At 40.8% G+C, this 23,542-nt stretch overlaps 1 protein-coding gene across 1 annotated transcript in view; it reads right to left on the bottom strand.

Moving 5' to 3' along the window:
* spock1 (SPARC (osteonectin), cwcv and kazal like domains proteoglycan 1) overlaps nt 1-23,542 on the bottom strand; it is a 303,961-nt gene that overhangs the window by 164,221 nt on the left and 116,198 nt on the right. The window lies entirely within an intron of this gene.

The raw sequence follows: 23,542 nt of genomic DNA, 5'->3' as shown, positions 1-23,542 counted from the left end.
AGGACTGCATGGAGAACCGTTCCTAGATGAGGCCTAGCCCGGGGACTATGGGCCTGAAATGAGTAACTATTCCACAACCCTGCTGTGGCTGCAGACAGCCTGAAATCTGTCATCTCAAGGTTACTCTAGTGAGAGTGGCTCTTTTAAAACTGCCTGACTGTTTTAATAAAGTCGGCTGGCAGTCTGCAGAGAACCTTCATACCGTGCCAGCTGCCTGGTTCACTTGAAGAGCAACACAGCACCTACTAAGAGAATCAATGCTGAGCTGTTCTGTTTATGCACACTAGAGCTAAAGCGCTTCAGCAGCAGATGGGGAAAAACCCTCTATGCATGGTGCATAAGGGTGACACACAGAACAACAGAGGCCTAAAACTATCCCAAAAGTACCAAGTTGAAGTACTTTTCAAGTACTCCTTAAAGGTGCTGTATACGATTCTGGAGAGCGACTGTTGATATTTGATCTTGAAACTTTGAAAAATTGAAACCAGATATGTTATTGACCATGTTTTTCCCCCTGAATGTCTCTCTGCCATCCCTCCTTAACAATGCATGTAGTTCAACATGTAGCATGTGCCAGATATACAGTATCCCCTGCCCCTTCCCTTCCTCTGTCCTGTGCACGAGCACAAACGTCCCCTGTGGCTGACTGGTTAGAATAATGTTGTGTGGCTCAACCCGAGCCTCTTTGTTTGTTTCTCCTTTACAGAGCCATGGCTAGCGAACCATTCGCTGAACCATCCAACATTCGCTGAATTTTACATAATGTCTACTGGATATGATTAAAATCATATACAGTGCCTTTAAGCAAAGCATTTATCAGCATAGAAAGTTAGTCATGCTGTACACCTCTCTTTTTGGGATTCTGTCTAAAATAAAATGCCAAACTTCTAAAAAGCATATGCTACAAAAAAAACAGTGTATACCTTGATATGCTAGTAAAGATAAACTTACAAATCCATCAGAATTTACTTAACCCTTTACTTAACCCATGCCCATAAACTCACAACAGGCCCATGACGACAATTTCAGAACCTACTCTAGATAAATAGAACAATGTGTCTTCTCTGGGATGCAGTACAACACTGTTTAATGATAAACACACACAAAGAGGTTTTCAATATTTCATGTATTATTATAGTCCACGTAGGTGCTTTTATAGGGGCTTGCAGGGGAATTGAACAAAGCTTTGATTAGCTTGTGTGTGGTCTTAAAGAGCCAATGTAGTCTAGTTTTGGAAGCTTATGGCACTGTACTAAGGTCTTGGGCATCTGTGAAAATAATTTGGAACAATGTATTTTAGAATTAAGTGGGGTTATACCTTCTACACCATTAGAAAAAACACCAAAATAAGTATAAATGAAATGTGTTGTTTATCTTCACTGTTATTGATATGTGCAGCCCAGGCTCTCTATGCACTCCAGGCACAGAATGGATTTCTTCAGTTCTATCAGCAGCTCACCTGATTTACTTCAATTAAGGATAAATTAGATAAACAAGGTATTGGATGGAAACTGAAAAAAATGCTTGCCTTCATCCAGGAGAGCTTTAGAGATAGTTACACTAACACACTTTACAATGTTTTGGCTCATTTGCATTTATTCTAATGTTACTCATTAATAACCAAATAAATCCTTAGTGTCTAGATAAACATAAAAATAAACAGCCAGGCAAGTAGCTATCCTGGCTATTAATTCCTCCCCTACATTTTTGTACAGTACTGTACATACTCAGAAACTCAGAAATTCTAATGTACATCTCCACACCTTTCTGAAATAAAGGTGTTCCTGACAGGTAGTGGAAGGACATTCCACATATAAATGTCCCACTGAGAAAAGAACTGGTGGCCTGCAGAGCTGGATCATACACAGGCCTTTAGTCGCTAACTCGCAGCAGAAACACCTGGAGGCTGCAGTCAGAGAGAGCAGGTCTCTCTACTTTTCACCAGCTTACTCTTTCTTCTTTGAGGATTGGCCAAGATTATCCCTCATTATCCCAATCTACCATCAGTCTGAGATGAGGTAGTGAATGGGATAGATCAACCCAGCCTTAAAACACTGACTAACAAAACATGGCAGTTAACTGCTGAATTAAAGTCATCAGATAGTGCTGAACCCCAGCTCTCCAAAATCAAAGGTTGTCACTCCTGGATTAGAATACACAGCTCTGAGGCAGAAGGGCCAGAACACTTAGCAGAAAAGCTACTCTTTAAACAGCTGATTCAACTTAACTGAAATGAATTAGAAGGGTTTGCACAGGGTAACTACTGAACCACTATTGCATATATTACTTATTTATGACTTATTAAGTAATCCAGCAATTATGTCAACATTTAAATTAATAATAGGCGATTCCAAAACTGAAGAGTGAAAAACTAGGACAGCTCTTAAAAGAATGACAATACAGCAAAAATTGCATATAGAGCAGCCAATTAGCACTGTGCAGCACTGTGGCTCTCCGGAACAGTACTGACCACATCCCTGCATTAGGGAATATTCTAGCTATATTCTTCACTCATGGGCTCAACAAGCGGTTATTACATCCACAAACTGATGCTCGTTATACTGATTCTGTTTCTAACAAGGGGGCAAAAATCAGCAAAGAAGTGCTAGTGACGGCACAGATCACCACTTTCTTGATGGTCCACTACTGATGAATAGTTGATTAGTTCTTACCTTTCTTGATTAGTTCTTAGTCTTTAACTAAAATATCTATGAAACATAACCTTCACCAATCCCAATCTGTTGTAAACAAAAAACTCTAACCAAAATCAAGAAACATGCTTGTCCTTGTGCATGCGTGTGTGCAGGGAAATTATAAATAAAAATAATAAAAAGAATTGTATTTTTAAGAAAATCACAAACAAAAAAGTAAGAAGTAACAAAAAAGATTTGAAAATCATTTAAATAGCAATAGTATTTCTCCAGAACTGGCAGCCTTTAACTTGGGTCTAACCCTAACACTGTTGAGAATTACCAGACAGACAAAATACAAGTACATTTCGTTACACAGAGCACGATGAGAAGGAGCCATTAGGATCTACACCAATGTGATGTAATTATTGTGGTAGTGCAGTGTCAGAATTTCAGATGACATTTACTGTGCTCTTTTACTGTGCACAATCTGATTTTTATCTTTCTGACAGCAGCAAATTTAGCAGGCGATCAAAGTTTAATGGAATGGCCAATAAATGAGATCTGAAAATGTCAAAAAGAGCTTTCTGCCCCCTCCTCTCTGTATTTGTCTCTCTTCATTCCTTTCTCTCTCACGTTTTATCCATTTTACCATTACCTCAGTGTGTGTCTGCCTTCTCCTTCTATTCTGCTCTTTCCATTTTCTATTAACCCACTGATGCCTAAGCCTAAAATTCAGTTTTTTAAAGGAGCCATCTCTGTGTTTCCCCCATTTATTCATTCATTTATTTATTGAATCCACTGATGTTTCTGTTTTGATGCAATTTATGTTACATGACATACTGCAGTTACAGGTATGGTCATTACACTATATGGAATGGGAGTGATGGGTACATTTTGGAAAAACTGTATTCTACATCTTATTAACAAACGGTATGGATTTTCCAACAAATGGAAATTCCCTATAAGACTCCTTTTTCAGTAACTTCTGTACAATCCATACCTGCTGTGAATCTGGTTATGAGTTATGAGAGTGAGGAGCTAAACGTTTAACCCATGCAGGACACCCCAAGAAACATTTGTCTTTTTAAATATATTTAAACATGTAGACATTTTGATCTTTATTAAAACAATATTAATATGGATTAAATATATATAAGATATACATATGTAAACACATTTAGTGAGGAAACACTAGGATGCCCACACATTTATTACTACTTTAAATTCCTAAAATTACAATCAGGTGCACATCATGAGAATCAGAACATTTTAAGAGATTTTTATTTTTTTTAAAAAGAATTCACATGCACAAAAAATAACCCTAATCTAAATAATAATCTTAATAATAATCTTAATATTAATCGACCACTCAAAATAATTTTTGTTAGCTCAATCAATCAAAAAATACATGTCTGTGGAATGGACGTAGAAGAAATGCATGCCTCTGCACTCTCACGCTTTTGTTAGTTCGCTCTCTCTCTCTCTCTCTCTCTCTGCTTTAGTATGCAGTGAATTTAGCAGAGGGGTCCTGGAGTGAGCTCTGGCCTTCTGTGTTCTTTATCGTACACTGTCAGCGGTGAATGAAGGCAGGAACGCTATTCCAGGCGTCTGAGACATTGTGCATATTTTACCATCAAGGTCTGCCAGACATACTGACACTGCATACACACCATCCACAGAAGAGAGCAGTTAGACTGGCCTAAATCATCTTCGTCCTGTAGCTCTACGGGAAGGACATCTGCACAGAAATGTGTGTGTGTATGTTTTATGGGGGTTTATGTGGGGGTTAGAAACAATGCAGAGGATTAATTCATGAAGCAAAAAATATTCTTCAAAGAGTATAGAATTGGCCTCAGCAATAGAGAGCCCCGATACCATGATGCTTACTGATGCTCTACTTTATTGTTTGCATAATGTGTTTTGAAAGCAAACGTTCAAACAACCAGTAAAAGTCAGTCATAAATAGTTATTTCCATTAAACAGACATTTAATGCAACTTTAGCACTTTTTATTTTGATCATTAGCATTTTGGGGTTCTGAAAGTTGGGTTTTAGGAACTTGTTTAAACACCATACAGTGAAGTGCAGTAACTCAACCAATAAATGCTGTTCTTTCAAGCTTATTATATCTAATTTGGGAGAAGATATAAAAAAGTACAACCTATAAAAGTTGGAACATTATAAATATCAGGATTTATAGCCACCTATTCAGTATTTTAGTCAGAGTTGTTATCAGAAAGGAAAAAGTGTTATTGGTGCTTCCCTTATCATTTCATTATATCAAAGACATTATTGCTGCTCCTACAAAACACAATTCTGCACTGTTATATGCCATATCTACCAGATTATATCTGCTAAATATCATTTATTTTACTCCAATATCAAAAACATTGAGGGCATTATTAATATCATGGCATATTAGATCATTGAGTTCTGTGAATAATTTGGTGAAAATGCAGTATTTTTTAATATTGCAATATATATTACAGAAACAAATATATATTTCAAACTGTTTTTTTCCAATATAGAGCAGCTCAAATTTTCAGTCTGTTTTTTTGTTTGTTGTTTGTTTGTTTGTGCTTTTTTCCAGACATGATATTTTGTGTAAATATATTATACTATTGAACTAACATCGTAATATTTAACAGTAACAAAAACAAAAAAAATATCATTGTTGTCAATAAACAATAGAACAAAAAGGTGATTCTGATTCAGTTTGATTCTATGAAAGACGTTCCTTTCTGGTTTTAGTTTCTGGTTCCTGTAAACTGGTTCTAACACTGTGCAAGTGAATCTCGTAAAAACGTGCCTCATTAAGGTATCCATGTGTTCTAGCAGGAACGGAACAGCCACAGCATTCAGCAAAGATTTAAAGGGAAGGAGGACAATAACACAGCAGGTAATAGCTAAGATACACACACACACACACACACACACACACACAGTGAAGTACACAATGAGCACATTGTTGTTAGTGTGTGTGACTCATTTATCAACACACGTACATACACACACACACACCTCTCTGGGGAGGCTGATAATGGAATTCACTCTCAGCATTTTCTCTCTTTCACACACACACACACACACTTCTCCACTTCAACTCTCTGTTCCTAAAGAAGTGAACATTCAGCTGGAGGGGTCCTCTGGACTGTGTGTAAGAGTCCTTATCCAGCCCCACTCTGCAGCGCCCCACTCAGGACTGTAACTGATACTTATTTTAAAAAGCTAAAAAATTCTGATCACAGAAAACTTCTGCTGATGTTGTTTAATATGATCTAAAATAAAATACCTCAAAGAGTTACAGCTAAACAGTGCTAAAATGTGCAGAGTTAAGAATAGTCAATGTGCAGAGTTAAGAACAGTCAGTGTGCAGAGTTAAGAATAGTCAGTGTGCAGAGTAAAGATCAGTCAGTTTGCAGAGTTAAAAACAGTCAATGTGCAGAGTTAAGAACAGTCAGTGTGCAGAGTTAAGAACAGTCAGTGTGCAGAGTAAAGATCAGTCAGTTTGCAGAGTTAAAAACAGTCAATGTGCAGAGTTAAGAACAGTCATTGTGTAGAGTTATGTGCAGAGTTAAGAACAGTCAGTGTGCAAAGTTAAGAACAGTCAGTGTGCAAAGTTAAAAACAGTCAATGTGCAGAGTTAAGAACAGTCAGTGTGCAGAGTTAAGAACAGTCAGTGTGCAAAGTTAAAAACAGTCAATGTGCAGAGTTAAGAACAGTCAATGTGCAGAGTTAAGAACAGTCAGTGTGTAGTTATGTGCAGAGTTAAGAACAGTCAGTGTGTAGTTATGTGCAGAGTTAAGAACAGTCAGTGTGCAGAGTTAAGAACAGTCAGTGTGCAGAGCAAAGACTCTGCAGGAGCAGAGTCAAACCACTGACCTAAATACGTAATACATATTTTACAAAAAAGGCACCTTATGTTATGTACACACACACACACACACACACACACACACACACACACACACACACACACACACACACAGGTTCCAGGTTTTCTTAAAAAGTCTTGGAGGAAAGCTCATGTGAGAGCAGAAGAGAGCTGATATGAAGATCCACATGATGAAATAAAGGGAAACACACTTCAGTTTTGCAACACTGTACAACTGCCCTCATCTCTTACAGGATGTGAGAGCAGCGGGAACCCCTACCCCCTCCCGACCTTCTATCTCACTCACTCACTCATTTCTCCAGTGCTCCATCCCCTCACACCTAAGTTCTCTCTCTCTCACCATGTCTTCCTCTGTCTCAGGCTACACCCACACCTGTACGAGTTCATTTTCAAACGCATGGATGTTCGAACTGCCGTTATCGTTTTCACCTGACGTTCACACAACTCCAGAGTTTTTGAGGCCTGTAAAACAGACATTAGGACATCACCCTCGACTAGCAGTTAAGAATGTAATGTGGATACCGAATTACAGAGTGTACAAACTCACTCTCTCTCTCTCTCTCTCTCTCTCTCTCTCTCTCTCTCTCTCTCTCTCTCTCAGATTTTAATGTCTTTAAAACCTTTCCTTCCTCATTTCCAATTTCTTTTGTTCTACTTCTCCCAATAACTCTGTGTTCCTTCCTCCAGTCCCTTTAGATCTTTTCTCTCATCCCACTTTTCTAACCCCCATCTCTTTAAAAGCTCTTCTTGCTCTGCCCTTTTACTGTTCCGCACATCCTTTCATTTCACCAGCATCACTTGTCCTTTTTATCTTTTTTTTCTTTTTCTCAAACTCACCCTCGCTCTCACTGGACAGAGTCTCTCAATTTAAACATCCACCCAATACTGAGCCTCATATACCTCCTCCTCCTCCACCTCCTCCTCCTCCTCCTCCAATCTTTACCTTTTCAACTACTCTCTCGCTCTCTTTGCTCAGTTTCTGACAATCCAACTACCATTCAATCAGCAAGCCATCACAATCTGCAGCCCCACACCACCAATCTGTCTCAACAAGACCTTTTCCCTATCTCAGATCCACCTCTCTTCCTCACTCTCTGTTCTCTCTTTTTCTCTTTCTTGAGCTGTTTGCAGTCCAAAAGAGAAAATGAGTGAAAAGAAAGAGAAACAGATAGAGGGGTAGATGATGGATGGGTGGAACGGACAGATGGATAACACAGATAGATGGATGGAGAGAAGAGAAAGGAAAGAGAGAGAGAGAAATTAAAGTGTGTGTCTGTGTTTTTTCATGTGCTATCGGCTGTGTTAGAAATGTTCAATAAAAAGTTAAATGTTATGATGCAGCTGATTGAAGGGCAAGACAAAGCATAGGTGTCCAACAAGGACCTGACTGAGAACAGAGAAGAAAAAAAAACATAATGAATATGAAGTAAGATTACAGTTACAGCACCGGGCTATTTATGACAGGGTTGTGGGATCACCTCACATGCATTCATCTGCACAACTATAGAAAGTTGCGCTCATGGTCTGCAGGTGAAGACTGTTGCTATAGGGTGTCCAATATAATGACATCATTGTTTATTGGTACCTTTTTTAACAACACATATACAACACATATAGTGTATATAGTGTAGCGGTATTCTGCTATCAATGAAAGTCAATTTAAAAAGATTTTATTCCGAGTCACTTTGAAGCATCTCTATTGGTCCATTCATCATGAAACTGTAACAGAGTGTAAAGGACTGCCAGATTCACATCATTTCAAAAAGTAAAAACTGCAAAAATGGATTTGAAATCATTTCATCAGCATTTCAATGTCATCCTCCCTGCAAGTAGGTTTATTGTTTTTGTGACGCAGCGGTGCTGTTTAGGTCTGTATCGTTAGGTATTTCAGTTGGCTAAGCTATTAAAAAATGGGGTGGTGGTGGTTGCTCAGCGGTTAGAGCTCTGGGCTATTGATGACAGGGTTGTGGGTTCGATACCTGGGCTCGGGCTCGGGGCAAGGCCCTCCCCCCTCTTTGCTTCCCGGGCGCTGGAGTTGGCTGCCCACCACTCTGTGTGTGTGCTTACTGCCCCTAGTTCAGCTGTGTGTGTGTGTGTGTGTTCACTACCACAGATGGGTAAAATGCATAGGACACATTTCACTGTACATAGTACAGTGACAAATACATGCACCTTTACTGTTGGCTGAATGATGCTCACTCACTTTGCAAAAAGCAGAGCTTGTGAGGAAATATCAAAATGTACGTATGTTCTAAACAGGGCCATTTTGGTTTAATGACCCCCAGAGCCTCCAAACACCAGAAAAAAGAAATCATTGTAGAAGCAAAATGAAATGATTCTTATATTCACAGAGAGCTTTTCTCAATTATATAAAGTTTTACTGGGGTACATCTTGCCACTTTCATAATGGTAAATTTCTTGTCCTATAATCATTAAATGTGTGCCCCAGCCACACATTTCACTGCAGTAGTTTTAATGAATACTGAAGAACAGTTCATTGCACAAATAGCCTTTATTTATTTGCTACGATCATGTTAAAGTTTCTAGTGACTCTAGCTGTTCCTCAATCAGGCCGGCAGTGAGACCCTCACTGGGATTAATTCAAGCTTTAGTAGCTCCACCTGCTTTTAAAAGCTGAAAAACCTAAACCTAATCCATTGTGTACTTGGGTACATTTGAGATTACAGCCTCAAACACAGCAAAATGTTAGCGTTACCGCCAGTCTGTTCTGTGTGTATTTACTGCTGCTTAAAATGAGCAGCTTTCATTGCCGACTGGATGGGAGTTATTCACTCTGAAAATAACCACTCTGGGAAATACTAATAAATGTAGTTTATAAACTTATTTTCTTCACGTTATCTCACACAGCTTGACACTGGGCTAATCCAGTTCACAATCACAATTACTGTGCTCATTAACAACTGCATTCTGCACCACCGGCCGTTTCCAGGAGCTATTTACATAAACCGCATTTTATAAAATAGAACATTTAATTGTCCTACTAGAAGCAATATTTACACATTGCTAAGTTCTCCTTCTGGTGTTTTGAGAACTCCTAGGCTTGTCTTAAACCCTTTCCAGACAATGCTCTTTCCTCACAATCCATGCTCTCAGCTCTCTTTAATTACTGCTTGCCATCTGACTTGATTTGCCACCAGGAAAAGATTTACTGCAAGCTTCATAAAGGCTGGTCCTGACCCAAAGCTCAAACTCATAACCGTATATCTGAAAATTTGGATGAAACCCGCTGTGCACAGAAATTGGGATCAAATCTAATCGCAGGTGCTTTAATTGAGGTCCATTCTATATTGGGCTTTTGGTCATTTGGTTTCTTTAGTTTCTTCACCATGGTGGAATCTTTTTCTCTGAATGTTACTGATTATTCTGAACATGAGATTTATTTATAACTTCACATCCTGCAGTGCAACATCGAGCCTGCACACACACACACACACACACACACACACACACACACACACACACACACACAGAACACACTGACGCATACACATGTGCATAAACACCCACACAAACACACAAATAGATACACAAACGCATACACACACACACACACACAAACAGACACTTACACACGCAGCATGGAATCCAGATGGCTAATTAACAGCCCATAATCTCAAGCGCATTAAGATCCTGTCTAAAGGAGGGAGAATGTAAAAGTCAGAGAGAGAGAGAGAGAGAGAGAGGCCAGGAGAGAGACAGGGAAAAAAGAGAGAGACAGGGAGGAACGGAGAGAGAGAGAGAGAGAGAGAGAGAGACAGAGAGAGAGAGAGAGAGAGAAAGACAGGGAGGAACGGAGGGAGAGAGAGAGAAAGAGTGAGAGTGAGAGTGAGAGAGAGAGAGAGAGAGAGAGAGAAAGACAGGGAGGAACGGAGGGAGAGAGAGAGAGAGAGAAAGACAGGGAAAGACAGGGAGGAACGGAGGGAGAGAGAGAGAGAGAGAGATACAAATAACATCTGCTCTAAAGAGTCTAGTGTAAAAAGCAGGCAGCCACACCCAATGAAGCATTTTATATTTGAATATGAATCTGACTAAGCTTGACAGTCTGTGACAAGTGCAAAAGAGTGAGAGATTGTGTGAGAGAGAGAGAGAGAAAGAGAGAGCGAGATAGAGGAAGGGTGAAGAGGTGGAAGGATGATTGACAAAGACAGGGATTGGGTTTACTGTAGGAGAAAAGGAGAGAGCGAAGGAGAAACACAGCTATCCAGTGTGTCTCTGTCAAGGGACTATACTACTGTATGACAGCTGCAGCCAGTTTCTATATGATCTGATGCTTCACACTGAGATCAAGCAAGAACTCTGTAGGGCAGGAAAAGCAGGACAGCAAAGAGTACAATGTCATGCCACGGTTCGTTCGGTTTTTGTTTTTTGTTTTTTTTTTTACAATTTTTCTCCTCCTAACTTTACATCCACCTTAACTTTTTGTAAAAGTTCTTTATCAGCTTAAACCAACTGGTAGTTCAATGGCTTCACTAAAATAACCCTTTGTTGAACCTTTTTTTTATTTTGTCAGAGCGAAAAACCTCCAAAGGTTGCGATGTACTCAGAACCCGCGATGTACTCAGAACCCAGAACTTATCACAACACACAACACATCATACCCACAGACTGGACACAGTACCCATGCTAACCCCTGTCCAGCGTCAAAAACTGCTCAGTGGATCTGTGGATATGAGTGTTGGAACTGGACCTGCGAGCAATGGAAGAAGGTTGAAGACAAGCCAGCTGAGGGAGTGTGATGCTCTAGCTAATGTTTTGCTGGAAAAAACCTGGGTCCAAGCATTAATGTAGATTCTGCCAACCTAAGCATCGCCATGGACCAGATACACTCCTTCATAACGAAAGTATTCCCTGATGCCAGCAGCCTCTTTCAGCAGAAATGTGCTTTTGCAACACTGTGCTCACTGTTCAGGATCAGTCTGAGGAACATCACAAAGAGTTCAAGGTGCTCTTCTGTCCATCAAATCCCTTCAGAATGATGCATCTGTGTTATGTGCTGGAACAACGAGTCAGATCTGCGGATCTGGCTTCACATTGTAGCTTTAAGGATCTGCTGCTGATATCTTAAAGACAGATACCAAAGGTCTTGTAGTATACACTGCTTGGTGAGTGGGAGTTGTTTTGGCAGCACGCAGAGGATCAACAGCTTATCGGGCAGGTGGTTGGGATGCCTCAGCTCATTGGCGTAAGCAGTGCTGGGTAATATGACCTTAAATCAGCATCACGATTAATTGAACTTTTCAATTCTGATTAATGAGTGATTATATAAGCTGCTCGAGTTGCTCATTCATGTTGCTTTCATGTCGCAGACTGGACGGGACAGGGTCACCTGACACATGTGTTCGTTTTTTAAAGGGTCAGTACATGAACACACACAGCGGGGAAAGTATTAACAGAATATCAGGTTTGATTCATTTTCAATGAATTGTCCAGCACTAGGTGTAACTTCTTATTACTAGTTAGATACATTAGCCGCATAGCTCCATTTATAAACTATGTCTTAGCTGATTGAGTACATGTGAGCCGAGGGGAAACGTGGGCAAATGTAATTTTGAAACCACTGCTGCATGCACTCACTCTTAGGTATAATTTTAGTTTTGCAAAAACAAGGTCAGAGCTAATTAGACCCCATTAGATCACCCAAACCTCTGCACATGTGCCAAAAAGTGTGTTACCGGCATGTCGCAACAGCACTTTTGGCTTGCTTCTGCCATCAACCATAAGCCAAAATTACCTAGCAGCCTTTCTTGTGCTTAAATAATAATAATAAGAAAAAACTGGAGGCGTATATTTTCAAATGAATAACCACATGCTGTAACAGTCAGGACAGGAACACTGTGGGTGGTATTTACCAGTGGATTCACATATCACTTAATGGGAAGAAAGACATATTGGAAACGCTTAAAGAAATTAATTAGGCGCCAGTAAATACACATCACACACATCATAGCTAAACTGTGAGTGTTATGGCTGGGGCTTCTGCAGAGGACAATGCAGCAGCTGCAGACATAATTAATGCAGTTTTTAAAAAATGAGTTGGCACCACTACCGCTGTGAGCTTTTAAACAAAGTTAAATCGCTCTGCTCTGCGTGGCGTTCAAGCTACTTTACAGGTGTCTTCCCAGGTGTCTGACTTCTCTGAACAGGTAGTCTGATTACAGTACTACACACACACATGCACTTGCTCTGATACAATGTTACAAGAACATTTGGTCTTATATGACTATATTAGCAAAGAACTGTTAGACTGTTAGATCTAGGCCTTCTATTTGGGTCAGAAATTTCAAAACCACCTCAACGATAATGCTAATGTAAGCTAGTCCACCGATGGGACTCCAGTAGTATGTTAAGTAAGATTACAGCACTGTATTAAACGTTTGGCCATTCTAGATAAAAGGTAAATGTAACACGTCACAAATCAGACACTTGCAGATATAAATGCAAAAAAATAGAAAGGCACGCAGATCAGATACATGGGCAATAGAAAAGAAAAGTCATATATCAGACAAGAGTAAAAAAAGAGGAACTGGCAATATGGAGCACAGGGGCAAATAAAAAAGAGAAAAACAAGAATTCGACTGTGATGAATGAAATCACGTGAAAATGATCAGACCGGGACGTCCCTGCTTTAAAGATTTTTGTTAAAAGAGCACTCTACAAAGTCAGGATGATCTCTTGTTGGTCCTAGCATTGCACATTAGAGCTGTATTTGCTACACAACCGCACTGTCCGAGTGTCTTATAGCGTACAGTGAAGCCACACCTGAAAATGCTGTGTTTTATCTCCACACTGTATATTTCACACACACACTAAAAAAGAAAGCAGAGGGTAGAGACACAGAGAGACTGCAGAGGAAAACAGAGAGCTCAAACACACAAGAGAGTCCTCTTTCACTCTGTGACTGATAGTGATTTTTTATTCATGTGTTCATGCATTTTTATTAGGGTTTTTTTTGTTGTTGTTTTTACTGTGTACTGATCTCACTGAGAGACACACAGAGAGAGAGAGAGAGAGAGAGAGAGGCAGACAGAGATAGAGAGAAAAATAGCTAGATGAAAAGAGACAGACAGAGAGACACAGACACAGAGAGAGCAAAGAGGGAGCAAGACAGACAGACAGAGACAGAGACAAAGAAAAAGACAGAGAACGAGACAAAGAGAGAGAAAGACAGAGAATGGGGAGAGACAAACAGACAGGGACAGAAAGAAAGAGAAAGACAACGAGACACAGAGAGAGAGACAGACAGACAGGGATAGAAAGAAAGAGAAAGACAACGAGACAGAGAGAGACAGACAAACAGGGACAGAAAGAAAGAGAAAGACAACGAGACACAGAGAGAGATAGACAGACAGTGACAGAAAGAAAGAGAAAGACAACGAGACACAGAGAGAGACAGACAGACAGGAACAGAAAAAGCGAGCGAGAGACATTGAGCACAAGAAAGAGAGTAAACAAATAGGTGCCAGCTCTGTTACTGTCAATACCACCTGCTTGAATCAGGTACTGGCCGACTAGAAGATTGTACATGAGACTGTGAAGGTGTGTGTGTGTGTGTGTGTTTGTGTATGTGTATGTGTATGTGCGTGTGTGTATGTGTGTGTGTGAAGCAGTGTCATCTAGCACACTCAAACTAATGGAGCCTGATGCTCAACCATCTATTATTCACACACTCAGCTCACAGCAATCCTCAGAGCACCTGTGTGTGTGTGTATGTGACTGTGTGTGTGTGTGTGTGTGTAAGTATGTGTTTGTGAGCGTGTGTGTGTGTGTGCATTCAGTAGTTAACACTAAGTCCTGATATTGCGGTAAGCTGTCGCCTGTAACAGTCATTCACTTACTCTCTCTCTCACACACACACACACATTCAGTCACCCAGTCCCTTAGGATTTCAACTTCTCAGATGATCTGTGTGCCGTTAGCTGTCAGAAACAGACATCTCTCTCTCCGTCACAACTGTCTCACTCGTTTTTCCTCTTCCTTACACTGCTCGCCTCTCCCTCTCTCTGCTTTCACATGTGTGCTGTGATAGGTTCTAATAGTTATCTCAGTGTCACTCTATGCTAGAAGAGCATAGTAATAAATAAATGTATAAATAAATAAGACCCAGATGTCAGGTCTTCTGGAGAGGGGTAATTTCACTGCTTGTATCTGGGCATTTTAAAAAGCTCTACCAGGGTTAATCAATTTGCAGTGTGGGGGAGGACGAGAGAGAGAAAGCGGCCTGAGAAAGAGCGAGACAGCAAGAGAGAGAGAGAGAGAGAGAGAGAGAGAGAGAAAGAGAGAGAGAGAGAGGCTTCAGATAAGCGGATGTAATGGGATCCATTCATTAGCATTGAAGAGAGGAGGAGACCATAACAGGCCTAGCAAAGAGAGATAAAGAGAGCAGCATTCAGGGGATCGAGAAAGAGAGAGAGAGAGAGAGAGAGAGAGAGAGAGAGAGAGAGAGAAGCGAAGGAAAAGAAAAACAAATGATTGAGTACAGCAGAGGGGGAAATGGGGAAAGAAAGACAGAGAGATTATGAGAGAGAGAGCATAGAGAGGGAGAAAGATGGAGAGAGAGACAGAGAGAGACAATGAGAGGAGTGCTGATAGTAAAGAAAGGAAAAAAGGACCGGAGGGACCTCTAGGAAATCTTTTGCACTTTAGGAAGTGAGAAGGCGGGGCTCACTCTGAATATTCTGCTCATATTCTCTCTCACATAAACGCAAACTGCTGCTGAATGATAACACTGCACTGTCATTATAAAGAGGACTAGGGCAAAGATCAGATAATTAGTTCCAGGAAAAGCTGCTTTGTAATTATTAACTTTGCTAGGAGTTACTTGCACTGTTTTTTTCTTTTCAATTACACGTTTAGTAAAGGCTCTTATCCAGAGTCATCTGCCGTGGTATGATATTTAACTGACACAGCGACCCCCAAACTCAACAACCAGACCAAAACTGAACACATGGAATCACAGAAGAAAACGGATAGGAGAGCTGTGACATGTCTCCGTAACTGCGCATTTGGCTGCTAGCGCCTCGTGTGCCCCATACAAGAGTAATGAATGAGAGCCACATGGGTGCAAATATGGCTGAGCTGTTAAGGAATGTAGCAGAGAAATGGCAGATTACTCAGAACGATCTAGTTTTAGGTACTGATGACGCTCCGACATGGCTGTTGCTGGCTAAATTCCTACATGTGAAATGATATGCTCACATGCTAAACCTGGCCTCTCAGCCAGCGCTTAGGGTGCCCAATGTGTCGAGGCTACTAGAGAGGGAAGGACATATTACTACATTTTCCACGCAGCCTTACGGCAGAACCGTCCAGCTGACTTGCCACAGAGCTTCCATTTGTTTTACTAATAAAAGATATTAGAAGTAAATTCATTATGGATCAATACAATTGTAAGGGTCTAGAGATCTCACCACTCCTAAAACTGAAGTTAATTTATCTGAGTATCTAGTAGCTGTATATGGGGCTATATTATTTATACCAACACAAAGTTAGGATCAGAACAGTCTCAGAATTAAGAGACTCTGATTGGATCAGGGGGAAAAAAACTGGATCAGGACATCTCTAGTAATTTAGCTGGAATATTAATTTGGGAGAAGTGAACGCTGATCAAAAGCTCTGAGTAAATCTTTGTGAGGTTGAGGATTAAACTAAGTAACGTTAGAAGAAATGGAGAGGGGAAAGATTCTGACTGTAGCGGACTGTACAGACGAGAAACAGCTGAGCCAAGATCCTGATCCAGAGGAGAGCCCCCAAAATTCATGTCTAAAACTGCAACATGGAATAAAGCAAAGGCCATTTCAGGAGATTATGATGGTGTTGATACTGGAGAGAGAAGCACATCACCTCCACACACTGTTAATTATCAGAGCAAGGGTTGCTACCCGAACTTACGATAATGACTTTTTCTGTGCCAGTGTCTGCAGGGGGATAGCTCAAATTCAGCAAGCCAGGGAGATAAAGCTGGAGAAGTTAGTGGTGCTAGGCTTAAAGCTAGCATTAGCTTACAGAGCCACCCCTGTAGAGTGAAAAGTGAAGCTCAGGCAAGTGCTGCTCCTTGAAAGCACTGTTCAGAGAAGCACAGCCTTGGTGAAAGCGCCCCTCAGTGAAGCATAGCCAACAGTGGTGGAAAGTGCCTCTCAGGGAAAGTGTGTGGAGAGGCCCAGGCGTGGAAAGTGCCCAGTGAAGCACAGGTGACAACGGTGAAAAGCCCCTCTTGAGAAAAGCCAATCGGGCCCTCCTCGAGTCTATTACGACACCAAGGAGAGCAACAGCATCCGATGAGAAAGACTTGTGTTTTTTTTTTTTTTGTTTTTTTTTTACAATGTTCTTGTTCCAGTGCTAAAGCTGTGTAGTTCCAGTGAGGTGAGAAGGTTAAGCATTTAAACTGCATTTGGGCATGTTTCACCAATTTATATTCACAAACTTACTATTTACACTTAAAATACTCAATAAATGCATTCTATGGACTTACAGATCACACCCCTGCTGTGTTAGATATCAGCTACAGTGTCCCAAACCAGAATTGTTTAGAATAATAAACATAGCCATTTCATTATTTCCATTCTCTTCGTTTTAGCTTCGAACACGCAATACAGCCATTTCTAACTCCTCCACCATGATGTAAAGTCCCTCAGCCCACGGCCCAAATTCCAAAATAACTTTGCTTTGCCCACCTTTTTTCTTCACATCGTCTTTGAACAAAAGCCTTCAGCTGGCAACTTTACAGGAGAAAAAATACCTTTCAATGGAAGTCGGTGTAAAAAGATTTTATAAAGATTTTTTATTATCACAGTGTTAAAATCTGCTGACACTTTCAACTGATGTTAAAAAGTAAAAAAAATGGCAAAAATGGAGATGCAAGGTTCTCACAGTGACGACATACCTAAACATGTATCTTGTTCGCATCACATACACTTCATGTACACTGGTCACTTCATGTGGCAGGATGCTGGCCTACTGTCAGTTCCTAGCTTTAGAAGAATCAACGCTGGGGGAAGAGCTTTCTCTTATGAAGCCCCCAACTCTGGAATAAACTTCCTGTTGCTGTTTGGTGCTCTTAGTGTTTAAGCTTAGATTAAAAACATACCTTTTTGCACAAGCTCTCATTCAATCCACTAGTGTACTGTACTATTTTCTGCTGATATAGCCTGTTTCCATACTAACACTGTTCTGCACTGCTCTGATTACAGGTTTCTGTCTAATCTACTTCTTTTACAGGCAGTATGCCAGTGTATCATACTCCTTAATTGCTTTCTTAATAGTCTCTCTTTCTTCTCTATCCCCCATGTGCTGAGCTGCCCCTTGCTGTCTGAGTCTATTCATGGTTGGGTATGGGTGCCTACCCTCTGGGTTTGTCTTGCTCCACTGTAAAATGCTCTATTTTGCTGCCCTCCTCCTTACCCCTTTGTTTTTTCTTACTTTCTGTTTTCTCTCGCTCTCTTTCCCATGTATTGTACGACTGTTCTGTCCTGGTACTACCAGACCTGGCTCTCCACTACCCTACTGCCCGCTGTGATGCTGCCCTGCTCTGGATATTTACATTGATTCATTCTTGACTGTGTACCTGCACAGACATTCACATTTCACTCACATTTTCTTCATTTAGGGCTTGATGCCACAGTTCTTAATTCACTACTGTCTTTTGGACAATTCTCAGTGTTGTTGTTCTATCATTTGTTGTGCTATCAAGTGCCGATAAGATTTATGAGTCTAGATTACTCTCATGGTTTCTTCCTTTCGATCTAAGGGGGGTTTTCCTTGTCCCTGTCACCCTTGCCTTGCTCAAAAGAGGCTCGGAGCCAGATCTCTGTAAAGCTACTTTGTGACAAAATTTGTTGTGAAAAGCGCTATCTGAAAACATTTGAATTGAACTGAATTGAAAGTAATGAGAACTACATGAAATTACAAATACCAATTAACAACGGAGCACCTCATTCTCTTTCAAGAACCATCCATCGCAAGTGGCTGTTCTATGGTTATCACCTCATAGAATCTTTGTTGGCATCTTTATTTTTTAAAGAGTAGCCACACCCACAAATGAGACTGTGGTTTTCTGACCACACAAAGGTATAGTCACATCATTGGACAGAGGAGTTTGGTGATTGGATACATTGAGAGGGACTAAACATCCAGACGATCAAGGCCAATTCTGCTGTGGTGAACTCAGTCATGGGCGGCTGTGGAATCAAACTCTAGCCTCCAGAGACAAGACAACATACTCTTAGACAGCTGTGCATGGCACAACCTTGCTTTGAGCTTTTAAAATAATGAGAATCGCTTGCACGCACACACACACACACACACACACACACACACACACACACAAGCTAAAACTTTCCCAGGAAAAGACAGGAGGACAGATAAATACAGTAAGTTCTTTACGGAGTAAAAGTACTTACCTAAGGATGAGAAGAGCACACAAGGGAGGGAGAAGTCCCAGGTGGAAGCAAAAGAAAGAGAGAGACAGAAAGAGAGAGAGAGTGTGAGAGAAAGAGAGGAAAAACAAACTCATTAGTACTTGCTGAGTTCATCACTACCAGACCAGTTCTTCTGCTGACATCATCTATGTTTGACAGTGATAAAGTAAGGTTTGAGAGAGAGAAAGTTAGGGCGAAAGATACAGAGAGTCAGAGAGAAATAGAGAGAGAGAGAGAGAGAGAGAGAGAGAGAGCTACTGATGCTTAAAATATTTTCCTTGAAGGAGTTCAACCTTTCACAGAAGGCCAAAGCTAAAATCATTTTCACGCTGGTTAAAAAAAACTGATTTGCTGTTTCTTTAATGGCTAAATTTAGCATTTTGAGGAGGTGGAGCCAGACCAGATCTCAGCATGAAACCCCAACGTCCACACACAGCATGTAAAATCCAATCATGTAGCAGCAAACCTATTAGAGGGAAACACTGCCTACAGACATCAGGACTGCAACTTATTTGTGCCATTTTGTAATGCGGATTGAGAACACGCTAACACGAGAAGTCATTGATCCAAGCTAACTTGCTCTAACAGCAAGAGGATTTTTAGAGGATTAACGACGATGAAGATCATTGAGCATAGCAACCATCTGGTATACCATAGTAGCTGCTAAGCAACAGCATAGCAATCACTTGGAAAAGCACAGAAGCCACCTAGGAACCCTCTAACAAAAAACATGAATACTATAGCAAACGGTTAGCAGAAATATAGCCGATACTTGGAACAGGATAGCAACCATCTGGTATACCATAGCAAGTGCTTTGCGACATCATAGAAGCCACTTGGAGGAGCAAAGCAACCACATGATATACCATAGTAGCTGCCATAGCTTGCAATAACTTAGCAATCACTTGGAAAGGCACAGAAGCCACCTAGCAACTCTACAACAAAAAACAGGAATACTATAGCAATCAGCAAACAGCCACTTGGAACAGAATAGCAACCATATGGTATGTCATAGTAGCTGTTTAGCAATTTTCTTCAGGAAAGGTATGTATTATCCATACATATCCAAATTCTATAATCAGCACATTAAAACAGACGACTAGTCTGCAACCAAAAGCACAAGGCAAACCCGACTCAATATCAAACCATTCGCTCAAAACTCGATCACGTTCTTTATTCAAGAGGAACCTATAGTCAATCCCAGCACAACACCTGACAACATTCTACCGGTTGATGGCATTTCAGACACAGCATTAAATGAAACGTGAGATGTATATTAAAGCTCTAGCAGTTTTAGTTCTACCAGGAGACTCTAATGCAGCGTCACCGTTCTTCAGCCCATCACAAGCCTCCACCTGGGTTAAAAGGCCTCTAATCACACGCTTTTTCCACTGCTTTCAGAAGAGACATCATGTCTGTCCATCAGGATAGAAAGGATAGGTGTCCTTATGTTGCAAGACCTGGGTTGACGATGGGGTCTACACCAAAGACAATCCACAGTTTTAACTTCCTATCACTGTTCTCATTAAATGTCAAGATTCAATTTACGATTTACTGCCCTCATATCTGCTAGTAATGGTAGGAAAAAGGAGATTGTATGCAAATGTGTGCAGTTTTGGCAACACACTAGTGGATGAGTGATATTTACTGTGTAAAATGTGAAGTAGACAAAAAAAAGAGTGACAGACTTGCAGTAAAAGTGTTATCACAACAGGGACATGAAATTGCTGCAGAGAAGCCACAGAAGGAAAGGGAAGTAAGTTTGAGGAAGACAAGAGACACCATTCTTAGATGGTCTATAAACCAGTCAGTTCATGTAATGGGCAACACAAACGCCCATATATCCTCTCGCTTGACCAGGCATTATTTTCTTTTTCTGCCTCTCACTCTCTCTTTCATCCTGTATGTTGTTCTGTAGACCACAGCCAATAAAACAGCCCCCGTTCCATGTCAATGACAATACCTGGTTATGTCTCTGACTCTGACTATGTCTCTGAATGGAATCTGCTGAGGTTGGTCTATTTATTACAGTCCAAACATCAGGAATATCGGAGCATCAGGGTGGTAGGGGACCGTTTTCTCCTTTCTAGACTCGAGAGTTTAACCGAGGTAGCTTTACTCTTCTACTGTCCCTTCTGTATAGAGACAGTGACCCCCTGCTGACTCAAATGTTCAGCTCACTGCTGCTCTCATGTACATTTATATATATATATACACCATGAGCCAGGAGCTAAAAGTCAAGTGAAAGGGTGGCCGTAAACAAATATTACATGTCTTTTATTACTGTATGTCTTCCATACAGTAAATCGGTTAACATTTGTATAAAGTCTGTGAACCCTTTACAACTGTCTGCTACATAAATTAAATAAATTTATCTAAGACTTCATCTAACAAGTCCCCCCCCCCCCCCCCCCCCCCCCCACCGAAACAATAACTCCAGCCAGTAATTAGTGATTAATGCAGTACCAGGTACCAGGACAAACGTGGACCTATATTGTCTTACAAAACGGATGGTCAGTGTAGTCTACCTTTAAATGGTACCCTGGGGTTCTCTGTGACTTTCCATAATTCCCTAGCATTTCCTCCATTTGTATAAAATCTGTTTCACAGTGGATTGGCGGAGGCCAAACTCTTTAGAAATGGTTTCATAACCTTCTCCAGCCTGGTGAGCTTTGCCAACATTTTTTTTTTCACATTCACACATCACATTACATTCACATTACCTTACAAACCTTTATTATTAATGACTGTCCAGTAACCTTGTATAATAGTCACTAATATAGAACCTTTTTAATGGTTCTATTAAGCACCACCAACACACACAGACCATTCACTTGCTCAATGCAGTGCTTCTGAATTCAATATCCTTCTACAGCAACAACTCTCCACTGACTAATTTAGCCCTTCTCCCTCCCTCCCTCTCTCTTTCTCTTTTCCGTCTTTCTCTGTGTCTCTCTCTCTGTGTCTCTCTCTCCTGTTTCCACACTCAACTTTGCCTGTTGAAGCTCCTGCTGAACCCTGTGTGTGTGGGTGTGTGTCGACAGTCATTACATTATTATTGACAATTATCATAGGCTACTACGCACTCTGAGAGCGGCTGCCTGCCTGCTGCTGCTGCTGCTGCCACCCACCATCACCCTACACACAGACACACGACGAGAGAGATGGAGAGAGACAGAGAGATCCCTGTATATAATACAGCGTTTCTACATGGCCAAGCAGCACAAAACTTTACCGGGAATAACAGTAACAACAAAAGACAGAAAACAGAAAACTCTACAAACTGCATATGTGTCCACCACAAGAAAAAACAAATACAGGACAAAGGCAGGCGTTCATCATCTCAAGCTGAAGAGACATTGGGTCATGCAACAAGACAATGACCCAAAGCACACAAGTGAATCAACTAAAGCATGGATGAAAAAGAAGATTTGTTTTGGAATGGCCTAGTCACATTCCAGCCAACCTGACCAATATTTCAAGTATCCTATTTTTTTTTAAATAGACTGTTGTGACACAGTGACAAAAGAAAGTTGTATTCTTCTGACTCACTGCTTTGTTCTAATTTTTGCCACTCCCTCTCTTCATTCACTCTCTAGCCCACTCAACCACCGCTTCTCTCTTCCTCGTTGAGGGTTTTTGTGTGTGTACCTCTTCAGACATTTCTTCTTACACAGCAGTATCAAAGACTTAACAAGAGCCAGGAACTCCACTTCTACACTGCATGTACAGAAGAAGTTCAGAGCTAAAAAAAAAAACCCAGCTGGACACAAAGTGGGGCCAGCAGAATTAGCATATACAACTATAATGAGCTAAATAAGAGCCCAGGTGATTCGCTCAGAACACCTCACACACTCCAATCAATTAGAAAGAAGGAAAATTGCGTTTGTCCCCTCTCTTCCCTTCCGCTCCCCTCCCTCCGTGTTCTGCACGCACCTGAGTGCACTGAGGACAAGAAGAAATGGGCTTTTCTTTCTTTGCGAGAAAATCAATCCCTACGCCTCATTCTTTTCATTGTGCTAGACACACATGCTCGTGCACACACACACACACCTCATTATGTTGGCCTTGAAGACGGTTCTGAGGTGGCAGAAACCATGAAGCAAACCTATCACAACACCAATTACTGCTGGAGTTAAGAGGCATGTCGTTGACCATGCACCATACACACCCAGTCGCTTTCTTATTTATCCTCACAGTCATCCACATGTCCACTTCCAGTGCTGTACAAAAGTCAGCACAAAAGTCTGTATAGCTGCAGGTGCACACCATAAACTCATTTTAGCCAAAACGCCACTGTCTACATTTTGTTATGTATATTTCTATGTATTTTATGTAAACTACCGACTACTGAAGCATTTGTGTTTTCTTTCCCTTTTCTTATTAATTCAAAACTCTCATTTACATTACTATTTATAGCATTTAGCTGATGCTCTTAACCAGAGCGACTTACAAGGATACTAGTATTACAGAGATGGGACAACGTAGTGTTAGGAGTCTGGCCCAAGGACTGGTGTAGCTCAACACAGTCATTCAGACCTGAAATCAAACCCGACTCAATATCCCATTATACCACCTTCA

Source organism: Salminus brasiliensis, chromosome 2 (genome assembly GCF_030463535.1).
Source record: "Salminus brasiliensis chromosome 2, fSalBra1.hap2, whole genome shotgun sequence".
NCBI lineage: Eukaryota > Metazoa > Chordata > Actinopteri > Characiformes > Bryconidae > Salminus > Salminus brasiliensis.
The sequence above is the reverse complement of the archived record's forward strand: the minus strand, read 5'-3'. Positions and strand labels throughout refer to the sequence as shown.